The sequence below is a fragment of the Crinia signifera genome, chromosome 1 (genome assembly GCF_055691185.1).
Source record: "Crinia signifera chromosome 1, ASM5569118v1, whole genome shotgun sequence".
Lineage (NCBI taxonomy): Eukaryota > Metazoa > Chordata > Amphibia > Anura > Myobatrachidae > Crinia > Crinia signifera.
In genome coordinates, this window is record NC_139217.1 from 476,709,012 (window position 1) to 476,722,758 (window position 13,747).

Below are 13,747 nucleotides of genomic sequence, written 5' to 3' on the forward strand. Positions count from 1 at the left end.
CGCTATTGTGTGGTGTATGTACCTGTATAGCCAATAAAATGTCTGACTTCTAGTGGTGTGTCTGTGAGTCTCTGCGCCATAACCAACGGGGGCTTCTCTGGTGACCCCGATTCTATACCCACCCATATCCGGATGGAAGGTGTCACCTTGAAAAAGGGCTATCTTAACAGCCCGAAACGCGTTGGTGGGAGGTGAGGACTTTTGGAGTATTGGAGGTAATCTGGCTACCTAACCTCGCAAGCCCCTTTTGGAGGTATCCCTTCCATCCGGATAGGAGGGCGCCCCATTTTTGCCAACAATACCCAAATCTCCTTGCCTTTTTTTGGTACTTTGTTGTACTTTTACTATTGGACTTTTTAAAGTATTTTATCTGTATCCACTGCCATTTTTTGGAAAATAAATTCTTTTATACGTGACCTGGATTACACCATTCGAGTGACCTGTGACGTCCTGACCAAAGAAACCTTTTGATGAACATAGGGCACTAGCCCTTGGTAAGTCATTTTCCATTGGGTCCCCCGCTGTGGAGACTAGGCTATTATATCGTGTTTATCTGTGCAGGAGGAAGCAGGCATACCAAAGAAACCTTGATGTGCACATAGGGCACTGGCTTAAGGTCAGTTATCAGGGTCCTTTGATCAACCACTTGACAAGGAGTTATCAGACAAGCAATTGGGTACACCAGACCAATCCAACTAAAGAACACAGCGCCTATGATTTTCCAATGTTTTGTGTCGTTGGTGACTTGCCCGTGCTGTCCCTGCTCTGTCTATGTACAACAGGGCAGCACGTGGCAGGTAACACCAAAAGCAGAAGCGATCCCTTTTACTTTTAACTCTGCTTGACAGTATTTGAGCATACCTCTCTAATTTTTTGGGTCCTCTGCGGGAATATGACGCTTTAAACAGCAGAAGGCAAAACTCAATTTTACTCAAAGCAATCCGTTTTTCTTCCCCCCTTCTGGTACCTAAATGTCCATCTGAGCAAACTTCCCTGCTACTCTGGCACTCTAACTGCCCCCGTATGGCAATGAGAAACACCCTGCAATGTTACTGTAATAACAGGTTCCCACTGAAAACCTATTTTCCAACAGAAGTGTCAACTTTTCTCTATCTCTGACCCTGCAGCGCAGCCAAAATCCTCTCATCCCGAGTCCAATGCACCTTTGTATGACTCAGAGGAAGAAGACAATTTGACTGGAGACTAAAGGGCCAGACTTCTATACCAGACAGGTACATACAGTACCATATACTCACAAGCTGACCCAGGAATGTCTGCAAAAGAGATCATTCTCATTGCACAAGTTAAACCACTCCCTAAGGGTTAACCAGCCAGCACTTGGCCAGAAAAAACCTTGACACCTGATGTCGACATTTACAGTAACTCATAACAAAACCCAGCCAGAAACAGGGAGGTGTGCCATGTGGTGTGCCACTGTGTTGTCTGGTTGGTGTGTCCAAAAGAGACTGACACAGACTTTTGAAATTACCTTTTTTCAAAATATTGCAACTTTTTATTACATCCTCCTGTCTGACTTATACCCCTTTTACACCAAAAATGCCGGGTCGTACCCGGGTTTTTGATCCCTGCTTCAAGCCGGGTGCGACGCTGCGTTTGCTCCATTGACACCGCTCGCAGCCCCCCCCCCCCCCCCCCGCTGCACACAGGCATCCATTCACCTCCTCCACTGCTGTTTGCAGAGTATAGCAGACAGCAGTGCAGCCTGTGTGTGCACCCCCTCCAACCTGCGGACGCTGCAGTCCGCAGGTTGCGTGTCCCCCATTGATGTAAATGGGAGCTGGGTCGGATGATCCAGTGTACCCATTTACACCGCCCTCCTACCCAGGTCCTAGCCGTGTTCTACCCAGGACAGGACCTGGGTAGAAGTCCCGTGTAAAGGGACACAGCGTGTCCCATTTACACCGCCGCTGACCTGGGTCTGACCCGCCGAAGACCCAGAGTTTTGCAGCAGTGTAAAAGGGGTATAAGTTGATTGGTAACAGTGGGAAGGTTTGCTCTGTCATGGTGCTTTACAATGTATCTAACAGAGACTGATACAAATTATTGAAAGTACTCTGTCTCAAACAATTGTAAACTCCATTTGTACCACTTTTTTTGACTTTATTTAACACAGATTTTGGGGAATCACTATGTACTAAGCAGAATATAAATACAATACAGCAACGGACATTGGGGCAGATATATGAAGCCTTAACAAGAGATAAATGCCAGGGTGATAAGGAGAGATAAACGTCCAGCCAATCACCTGCTAACTGCCATGTTACAGCCTGTGTTTAAAAAAAGTCAGTTAGCAGCTGATTGGCTGGACGTTTATATCTCCTTATCACCCTTGCATTTACCTCTTGTTAAGGCTTAATACATCTGCCCCAGTATCTGCTACCCACAATTCTTCTCTCTATCATACACACAAAACCATAAATTGTTGTACCACTTGGTAGCAGTCTGTACCTCAACAGGGAACTAAACCCTTAATTGACTAAAATAGTTAATTCAGTGGCTCCCAAACTGTGTGCCGTGGCTCCCTGGGGTGCCTTGGGACACCTACAGGGGTGCTTCAGGTTGGTGGTCCAGGACCAATTCAAATTATTTATGGTCAATACTAGTGCTGGTGGCTGCCAATTATAAAATGTGCACAATCAGAACCAAATCCTGCCCGTTGCCACATAACTGACCCTATGAAATGCATATAAACCCAATCTATGTAATTATTTTTTGGCCTATGGGTGCCATGAATTTTATTTGATACTCTAGGGTGCCGTGATTCAAAAAAGATTGGGAACCACTGAGTTAATTGATTAACCAATATAATTTGCCTCCAACGAGCCCTAGTTAACCCCTTCACGACATTGCCTTTTAAGGTAATTTTTTTTTTTTTTTCCTCCTTGCGTTCAAATAAGCGTAACTTTTTTAATTTTCCGGCTATATAGACACATGAGGGCTTTTTTTTTGCGGGACAAGTTGTACTTTGTAATGGTATCATTTACTATACCGTATAATATTCTGGGGAATCAGGAAATAATTCAATGTGGGGTAAAAAAAAAAAAAACCGCCATTGCACAATTTTGCGCTGGTTACGGTTTTTTTGGAGTTCATAGTTCGTTTAAAATGATGGGTTATCTTTATTCTATGGGTCGTTACGATTCTGGCGATACCAAACTTATATAGTTTTCGTTATGTTTTACCACTAAAAAAAAAAATCGCAACTTTTACGGTTTTTCTAATTTGCGTTGCGTCGCCATGTTCTGCGGCTTATAACTTTTTTATTTTTCCACCTACGGACCTGGGTGAGGGCTCATTTTTTGCGGGCTGAAGTGTACTTTTTAATTAATACCATTATGGGATATGGGCGACTTTCTGATCTCTTTTAGTTATTTTTTTTTGGGTACGCGATGCGACCAAAAAACGTAGTTTTGGCGTTGGGGATTATTTTCCGTTTACGCCTTTAACCGTGCGGGATAACTAATGTTATATTTTAATAGATCGGACTTTTAGGAACGCGGCGATACCAAATATGTTTATTTTTTTTATTTTTTATTTATTTTTATTTGGGAAATGGGGAAAGGGGGGTGATTTGAACTTTTAATATTTTTTTTTTTTTTTTTTACTTTTACTACAAGGCCGCCTAGTGTACTTGACCACTAGGGGGCGCGATCGCCTGTACTAGGTTCAGCCATAGAGCTCTATGGCTAAACGTAGTGATTTTATGCACTTCCTATTACATCCTGCCTGAGGCAGGATGTAATAGGTATGCATACACGGCCAGCACAGGGGTCTACATTAGACCCCTGGCTACCATGGCAACCGATCGGCACCCTCCGATCTCGCTGCGGGGGGCCCCGATCGGCGCCGGAGGGGGGCGCCCCCCCTCCGATCAGCTATTTAAGCACTGCGGGCGCTTTGCCCGCGGTGCTTAAAGGGTTAAACGGCCACGATCGGCGAACTCGCCGCTCGTGGCCGTGAGAGCAGGGACCTGGCTGTAATATACAGCCATTACCTGCTCTCTTTCAAGCCAGCTCACTCCGTGAGCTGGCTTGATTCCCCCGCAACGGACATATGACGTATATATACGTCATATGTCGTGAAGGGGTTAAATGAAGCTGAATGCTGGCCTCACATCAGACCAACTCTCCTCCAACCATCCAACTAGTTGGTTGGACTGAAAATCTGGTAGTGTATGGGGGCAAATGCCAATAAGCAATTTGCTCACAAACTCAGGAGAATGGACAAAAACCTTCAGTGAACTTGTTTAAATCAAATAGGTCCAACTTCAGTGCATTGTCTGAGTGACAGTTGTTGTCCATTTTCTGATTTGGGAAACAAATTGACACACCTCCTTTATCAATTGCTCCCACTGTGGAACCAAACTTCCAGCTGCATAATGTATATTATAAAGCTCACTGCAAGACTGGTGAAAGAGTTTGGGTCAAAACATCACAGGTTTAATCGTCTGATTTTTCTTAAACCAAATTATTAATAAAAGTTATATTTTATTTTCACATCATATATCACACGAGTGCCCCCAAAAAAGAGACTTCTTTTCTGTCTAGTTTTCTTAGGTTTATATTTGGACTCGGGGGAGCACCACATCTGTAAAGTGTTTCACCCAGTTTGGGCTTTAGACATATACATTAGTTGGTATCAGGCTACTCCGGCCGAATCCCACCACGGGGAGGAGAGGCCTCACTTTACCTCCCTCACCCGAAGTGGGCAAAACCCTGTGCGGAATCCAAAAACCACATCCCCTTCCCAATTATACCAACCCCCTTATATAGTGCTGCAGACTCACAGGGTCTCTGCCCACCAGGTGGGTCCCCCTAATACCCATTCTAGTTACCTCTGTACCCCATTATGCCAGGCTTACATAGTACTAGTCTTACAGGGTCTCTGCCACCCCCTCCCCATCATGGATTGCAGATGTATGGCCAGCTTGGACCCTTGGACTTGAGTGAATGACGGCGTTCTCCACATGGCTTCTCTTCTCCGTACTCTCAGTTAAGATCAGACCTGATCGTTGCTCTGTGAATTTGCAATGCTGCCGATTATGGAATGATTGCCCATGCATACAGAGTAGTCTCGCGCATGAGCGCTACAATCAGTGACAACATCCAGCAAACGTTCCGATCGCTAGCCGTACACAAGTGGGTTGACATGAAGCCGGTGTTTGTGGTGTCACCCGGCCATAAGCTGGGAGTGTCAGGGAAAAAAGAAGGCGTGCCTCAGGGAGGGTGGGTGTGTCCTCAGGCTCGTAGATTCCTTAAGAGACATAAATACGCTACAACAGGACCCTATAAACCCCGGTGGACAGGTGACAACGGCAACCAGATTCTGCTTCCTGGTGACCAGATTTCTTTGGGGGAGGAAGCGGAATCTGGTCTTAGCCCACCTGTTACAGCAAGTGCACTGGGCCGAGTGGTGGACAACCCACCCTGCTGTATGAGAGCAGGTCCGCTGCAACTATTTCAAAACTAGAGCCTGCATTGCAAGCCAATCAGAGTTTGCATTTCTGCAGCCAATCAGGAGCGGCAGTGGTAGCTCCTGATCTATTTGTCTGAATGACCATTGTCTGTTTTCCAGTGTTGGGGAGCAAATATTCAATTATTATATGCTGCCATTCATTTGCAGATTTTTGTTCCACCAGATGGATTGAACAGATAAATCTGTAGGTGTGTACCCAGCTTTAGTATCCATAACTTAAGGTCCATACACACTGGGTGACTATGCACAGCGTGTATGGACAGTGTTGATCGCGTTCATCGCTGCGGGGAAAGCCGCTCAGTGCATACACACTGAGCGGCTTTCCCCCTGCCCGGCGCCGACATGGGGGGGTGGGGGTGACGACTTTGCATAGCGCAGCGCTATGCAAAGCCGTCCTCAACGCCGCTCATCTGCTGGTATTACCAGCGGCATTCCCGGCGATGATGCGGGAGCACGAAGCAGCGATCACTGCTCATCGCTGGGCGGCTTTTAGTTGAGAGCTGTTCAAACCTGCTGTTTTGAGCGACTTTCAGCTGAAAGTCACCCAGTGTGTATGGGCCTTTAGTCTACAGGTTCTCAAACTCAGTCCTCAGGACCTCACACAGTGCATGTTTTGCAGGTCTCCTCACAGAATCACAAGTATAATAATTAGCTCCACCTGTGGATATTTTCAAATGTGTCAGTCAGTAATGACTGTACCTGTGCACCTGCCGGGTGACCAGTAAAACATGTACTGTGTGGGGACCTGAAGACAGAGTTTGAGAAACCCTGACTGTCTATTAGAGAGGGGAGGAGAATCTAGATTACTGATCAGGCCAATCAGCGGGCCCGCTGCCCATAGAGGAAGAAAATGCCGGCAATGCGGCGTTCGGGATTCCGGCGTCGGTATTTCAACCGCCGGGATTTTGACTCCATCCGCACTGATCACAGAAATCATGAAGGTGACACTCCTGAACTGGTCTGTCAGTTGGAAATGTTTTACCCTGGGCATTCTACACGAGCTATCCTTATGACATCCTGACTCCTAGACACCTCACCCCCGTTCTCCCCAGGTCTGTGTATACACGAGGGTCACAAATAGGACAGATGCTACTGACCCATCAGGGTGAAATTAAAACATCTTTGTACTTTGTTGGGTTATGGGTAGAGAGTGCCCCCTCCTACACAGTGCCCCCTCCTACACAGTGCCCTTGATATTAATGCTGACATTTAATAGAATGAGAGTTTTTCGCACTTTTTAAAATTGCACCATATTGCCGTAAATCGCATATTTAATGGGATGCGAATAAGCGGCTAAAAAGTGCGATATGTGGCGATTTTAGGTTATGGAAATGTGCGCATTTCAAAACTTGTGATTTGTGGTAAAAAAAAAAAAAAAAAAATTAAAAAACGGCGTGGGGTCCCCCCTCCTAAAAATAAGCAGCCCCGGGCTTAAAGAGCCGGTCCTGGTTTTATAAAATCACGGGGCAGAACAAATAGGGTTCCCCTGGATTTTATAAAACCAGCACCAGGCTTAAGGGCCGGTCCTGGTTCCCAAAATACAGGGGACAAAATGAGTAGGGGTTCACCGTATTTCAAGAACCGGCACCGGGCCCAACCAGCCAGCAGGGTAATGCCACAGCCGGGAGGAGACTTTTTATACAAGTCCCTCCGGCCAAAGCATTCTCCCCCTGATTGGTCAGCAGGGGTCCTGGGGGAGTGGGGACCCCCCAAAGAAGGTCCCCCCCCCCTCCAGAACTTACCTGCCCATGCTGAAGCCCGGGGCTGTCCTCGATGCCCCTGGGCTGTGGGCATCGAGCTGATATTTGGTGTAAAAAATAGATTATAAACTATGGTCTTATACCGTGGAACTATGAGTCCCAGCAGTCCTCCCCCGCATGCTGGGACTTGGAGAACCACAAGTCCCAGCATGTGGGGCATTAAAGGGCCCACTGGCACTTGTAGTTCCACAGTAAAATAAATCTCTTATATATTTGGCTACATCTGTCACTCAAAGTGTGTCTGAAGCTGTAACGCTGGGTAGAGCCTCTGACTCACATGACTGACTCACATGACAGAGAACCAGCCCAGTGAGCCCACAGACAGTGCCAGACACCCTCTGCCTCTCCATGTTACACAGCAAAGACACAGCTACTCACCAGACACACCAGGTGAGCGCCCCACACCTCCATACCTCCCAACATGACCCTCTCCAGGAAGGACAGAATGCTCTGTTTGTGGACTTCCATCTTAATTTATGATTGTCATCACCTGTTTTAAACAGGGTAATTGATAAGAAAGGTGTTTAAGCACAGGTGATGGTAATCCATAAATTAAGAAGAAAGTCCAGAAACAGAGCAATGTGTCCCTCCTGGAGAGGGTCATGTTGGGAGGTATGCACCTCCCCCCCCCCCCCCATTCACGGCAACCCCACGATTAAATGGCACATGCAAAACACTGACATGGCTATGGTCGACAATGAAAAAGGTTGACATGAGTTTCTGAAGATTTATTTTTCACTTTTTCAATGTTTTCATATTCATTCTCATGTGTCGACATGGACACCAATGAAGTGCCACACTTTTATGTCAACATTTACATGTGTTGACCTTTCTGTGTTGATTTTTTTTTGTGGCGATTCGCGGCGACCCCCCTCCCGCGATTCGCAGCACACCCTTCGCAATTCACGGCGACTCCTGCGATTTGCGGCCCCACCCCGTGACACCCCACCTCCTGCGATTCGCGGCACCCCGCGACCCCCCCTCCCACGATTTGCGCCAACCCCCCGGGCCCCCCCTACCGCGATTCCCCCCCCCTGACCCCCCCTCCTGTCATTGCAGCAACCCCCGCCCCCGCGACCCACCCTCCCACGATTCACTGCAACCCCCCGCGTCCCCCCCTCCCACGATTCGCGGCACCCACACCCCCCTGCGACCCCCCCTCCCGCAATTCACGGCATCCACCCACTAGCCCTCCTCCCGTGATTCGCGGACATGCCCACAAATGTCACTGTACCATCCACACTATCAATGTACATCTTACTCTGTAACTGCTTTTTAATTAAACAAAACAATACACACCCCCTTCCGCATCATATGCTCTCTATTTAACACATTTCACCTATAACTCAAGTTGCAATACAGGCATCTTACATACAATTCTAACCATATTTCTCATATACAAATCTAACCATCTTTCTCATATACAAATGTTCACAAATTAAGGGGGCGCAGCCCCTCACGCCGGTGTGAAGAGCGCCCGTAGGGCGCGATGAATCACCTAGTAGTTAAATAAACACACACTGACACACATTAAAAATAAAACTTTAATACATCCAAAGCCCATACATACTGATACTTACCTATCTTGAGCCCGTCGGTAGGTCCCAGGGTCCGGTTCCTGTGCCTTGGTTCCGGGGCTGGTCCGGGGATCCAGGGCTGAAGAGTCCGGGGTCCTTGATCCGAAGAAATCCATGGAGGATCTGTGGAAGGAAATCAGACTTTCTCGGCTCCTGATTGGCCGCTAGGCGGCCAATAGAATCATTTGGATGAGAGGCGCGGAAGATGAAACATCTCTCAAAGTCCGATGGGTACCGGCAGCTGACTATGGCGGAGACGATGAGGGGATCTTCGCCAGAGGACCTGGGTGAGTAGGATTTCCTTTCACAGGTCCCCCATGGATTTCTTCGGATCCAGGGCCCCGGAACCGGACCCTGGGACCTACCGACGGGCTCAAGATAGGTAAGTATCAGTATGTATGGGCTTTGGATGTATTAAAGTTTTATTTTTCTGGGTGTCAGTGTGTGTTTATTTAACTATTTATTTTACTGTGGAACTACAAGTGCCAGCGGGCCCTTTAATGCCCCACATGCTGGGACTTGTGGTTCTCCAAGTCCCAGCATGCGGGGGAGGCCTGCTGGGACTCATAGTTCCACGGTATAAGACAATAGTTTATAATCTATTTTTTACACCAAATATCAGCTCGATGCCCACAGCCCAGGGGCATCGAGGACAGCCCCGGGCTTCAGCATGGGCAGGTAAGTTCTGGAGGGGGGGGGGACCCCTTCTTTGGGGGGTCCCCACTCCCCCAGGACCCCTTCCCATGCTGACCGGTCAGGGGGATGAATGCTTTGGCCGGGGGGACTTGTATAAAAAGTCTCCCCCCGGCTGTGGCATTACCCTGCTAGCTGGTTGGGCCCGGTGCTGGTTTTTGAAATACGGGGGACCCCATGTCATTTTGTCCCCCGTATTTTGGGAACCAGGACCGGCCCTTGAGCCTGGTGCTGGTTTTATAAAATAAAGGGGAACCCTATTTGTTCTGCCCCGTGATTTTATGAAACCAGGACTGGCTCTTTGAGCCCGGGGCTGGTTATGCTCGCCGTTTTTTTTTTTTTTTTTCTATTTTTACACCAGAAACATGCACAGATCACAATGATCTGTGCATGTCTCTGACCAATTCGCACATCAGACCCTGGTCTGAAAAAAGTGCGATTTATATCAACCGGAAAAGTGCGATTTTCGTTTGCGCACGCTATTAAATAAGTGATTTGTATACTTTTCTGTGCGAAAAAATCTGGATGCGAATTAAGTGCAATTTTTTTACGCACTTTTAGAAAGTGCGATTTATCGCCAAAAAAATGCGAAAAACGGGAAGTTGTGCACCCTATTAAATGTGCGATTTGGCCAAAAAATGCGGAAAAATGCGAAATCGCCGTTTTTATGCGAAAATATCGCAAAAAAACCCCAAACAAATAGACTCCTATTAAATGTCACCCTAAACGTCATATGCCAAGCTGGCATGTCTATGGTTAAATCATCAGTCCTGCCCCAGTGATTCGGCCTAACACTATCTAGATGGATCGGGTGCAGCTCCCAGGTCTGGCTGAACTGTGTCTCCTTCCAGCAGGTCAGGAACCGGGCATTTATAGGACGTAGGGGCATTCTTAGTACCAAAGGGCATTGCCAGGAACTCGACCAGCCCAAATGGAGCGATGAATGGGTACCGCACAAGGGGCTTATGTGAAAGCAGGATCTGCCAGTGCCCTCTATCTATAATAGTGATAGAACGTGCCTGGGCAAGCTGATCATCTGATGCCTATCCAATGCCCAGGACAAACACCGTGGCATCATTTATCCATCCATAGTCTATAGAGGACCTGGTACCTCCACATGTCTTTGGACCAGAAGCAGCCCAACAACTGTGAGACTTCTGAATGAGCCCCAGCTGCAGCATTTCATCAACTTCTTGTTTCACGGCATCTGGTACGTCTAAGGCAATACAGTATGCGGAGTCTAGTTCCCTGAGCCTACGGGACGTGGGACTGATAGCGCCATGGGATGTGTAACCGGGACGTGGGACCGACAGGGCCACGGGATGTGTAACCGGGACGTGGGACCGACAGGGCCAAGGGATGTGTAACCGGGATATGGGACCGACAGGGCCACGGGATGTGTAACCGGGATATGGGACCGACAGGGCCACGGGATGTGTAACCGGGATATGGGACCGACAGGGCCACGGGATGTGTAACCAGGAAATGGGACCGACAGGGCCACGGGATGTGTAACCGGGACATGGGACCGACAGGGCCATGGGATGTGTAACCGGGACGTGGGACCGATAGGGCCACGGGATGTGTAACCGGGACGTGGGACCGATAGGGCCATGGGATGTGTAACCAGGACATGGGACCGACAGGGCCACGGGATGTGTAACCAGGACATGGCACCGACAGGGCCACGGGATGTGTAACCGGGACGTGGGACCGACAGGGCCACTGGATGTGTAACCAGGACATGGGACCGACAGGGCCACGGGATGTGTAACCGGGACGTGGGACCGATAGGGCCACGGGATGTGTAACCGGGACGTGGGACCGATAGGGCCAAGGGATGTGTAACCAGGAAATGGGGCCGACAGGGCCACGGGATGTGTAACTGGGACATGGGACCGACAGGGCCACTGGATGTGTAACCAGGACATGGGACCGACAGGGCCACGGGATGTGTAACCAGGAAATGGGGCCGACAGGGCCACGGGATGTGTAACCGGGACGTGGGACCGACAGGGCCACGGGATGTGTAACCGGGATATGGGACCGATAGGGCCACGGGATGTGTAACCGGGACGTGGGACCGATAGGGCCAAGGGATGTGTAACCAGGAAATGGGGCCGACAGGGCCACGGGATGTGTAACTGGGACATGGGACCGACAGGGCCACTGGATGTGTAACCAGGACATGGGACCGACAGGGCCACGGGATGTGTAACCGGGACGTGGGACCGATAGGGCCACGGGATGTGTAACCGGGACGTGGGACCGATAGGGCCAAGGGATGTGTAACCAGGAAATGGGGCCGACAGGGCCACGGGATGTGTAACCAGGAAATGGGACCGACAGGGCCACGGGATGTGTAACTAGGACATGGGACGGATAGGGCCACAGGATGTGTAACCGGGACGTGGGACCGATAGGGCCACGGGATGTGTAACCGGGACGTGGGACCGATAGGGCCACGGGATGTGTAACCGGGACGTGGGACCGATAGGGCCACAGGATGTGTAACCGGGACGTGGGACCGATAGGGCCAAGGGATGTGTAACCAGGAAATGGGGCCGACAGGGCCACGGGATGTGTAACCAGGAAATGGGACCGACAGGGCCACGGGATGTGTAACTAGGACATGGGACGGATAGGGCCACAGGATGTGTAACCGGGACGTGGGAACGAAAGGGCCACGGGATGTGTAACCAGGACATGGGACCGACAGGGCCACGGGATGTGTAACCGGGACATGGGACCGACAGGGCCACGGGATGTGTAACCTGGACATGGGACCGACAGGGCCACGGGATGTGTAACCAGGAAATGGGACCGACAGGGCCACGGGATGTGTAACCAGGAAATGGGACCGACAGGGCCACGGGATGTGTAACCAGGACATGGGACCGACAGGGCCACGGGATGTGTAACTGGGACGTGGGACCGATAGGGCCAAGGGATGTGTAACCAGGAAATGGGGCCGACAGGGCCACGGGATGTGTAACCGGGACATGGGACGACAGGGCCACGGGATGTGTAACCGGGACGTGGGACCGATAGGGCCAAGGGATGTGTAACCAGGAAATGGGACCGACAGGGCCACGGGATGTGTAACCGGGACGTGGAACCGATAGGGCCACGGGATGTGTAACCGGGACGTGGGACCGATAGGGCCACGGGATGTGTAACCGGGACGTGGGACCGATAGGGCCAAGGGATGTGTAACCAGGAAATGGGGCCGACAGGTCCACGGGATGTGTAACCAGGAAATGGGACCGACAGGGCCACGGGATGTGTAACTAGGACATGGGACGGATAGGGCCACAGGATGTGTAACCGGGACGTGGGACCGATAGGGCCACGGAATGTGTACCCGGGACTTGGGACCGATAGGGCCACGGGATGTGTAACCGGGACGTGGGACCGATAGGGCCAAGGGATGTGTAACCAGGAAATGGGACCGACAGGGCCACGGGATGTGTAACTAGGACATGGGATGGATAGGGCCACAGGATGTGTAACTAGGACATGGGATGGATAGGGCCACAGGATGTCAGTAAGCTATTCTAATTGTACCTCTGACAATGGGATACCATCGTCAACCTATATTTGGTCGACAGGCCATAGGTCGACATTACAAAGGTCTACATGTTTTCAAAAGGAATCTTTTATAAAAAAGGCAGATTCTCTGACCCTGTCACCCACTAGGGTGTGCCGGGAGAACAGTAGCGTGTGCGGAGCATAGCGAGGCGCCGTGGGCGGAGCATAGCGAGGCGCCGTGGGCAGAGCATAGCGAGGGAAGTCAGTCATAGGAGTGCGGATTCTTGCGGGACCACGTGATACGAAGGGAGGTAAGAGAAGGTTCGGCAGGACTCTCCCCCAGTCTCTTTCCAGGGACCCTACAAAGGTTCAGGGTAGAATGAAACTGTTCTACCAATCCATTATATGGCCGATGATATGGAGAGGGGATTAGATGATTCCTCTGCATCCACTCACAGCTGTGACCATCTGTACTACCTACCTGCATTGTGACCGGACCAGCCCCCATTTATTTCCCACCATAGCCGCACTTTATTGGACCTACAGCAGAAGAAGGAACCTATACAGAAGCAGGTGTCCCTACGGCAGGAGAGCCGCCATCCAGCCATCAACATCTGACACATTACATGGGACAAAATAGGGAAGCAATACTCAGGAACGGACGCACAGCAGGAGCCCTGATTGGACAAA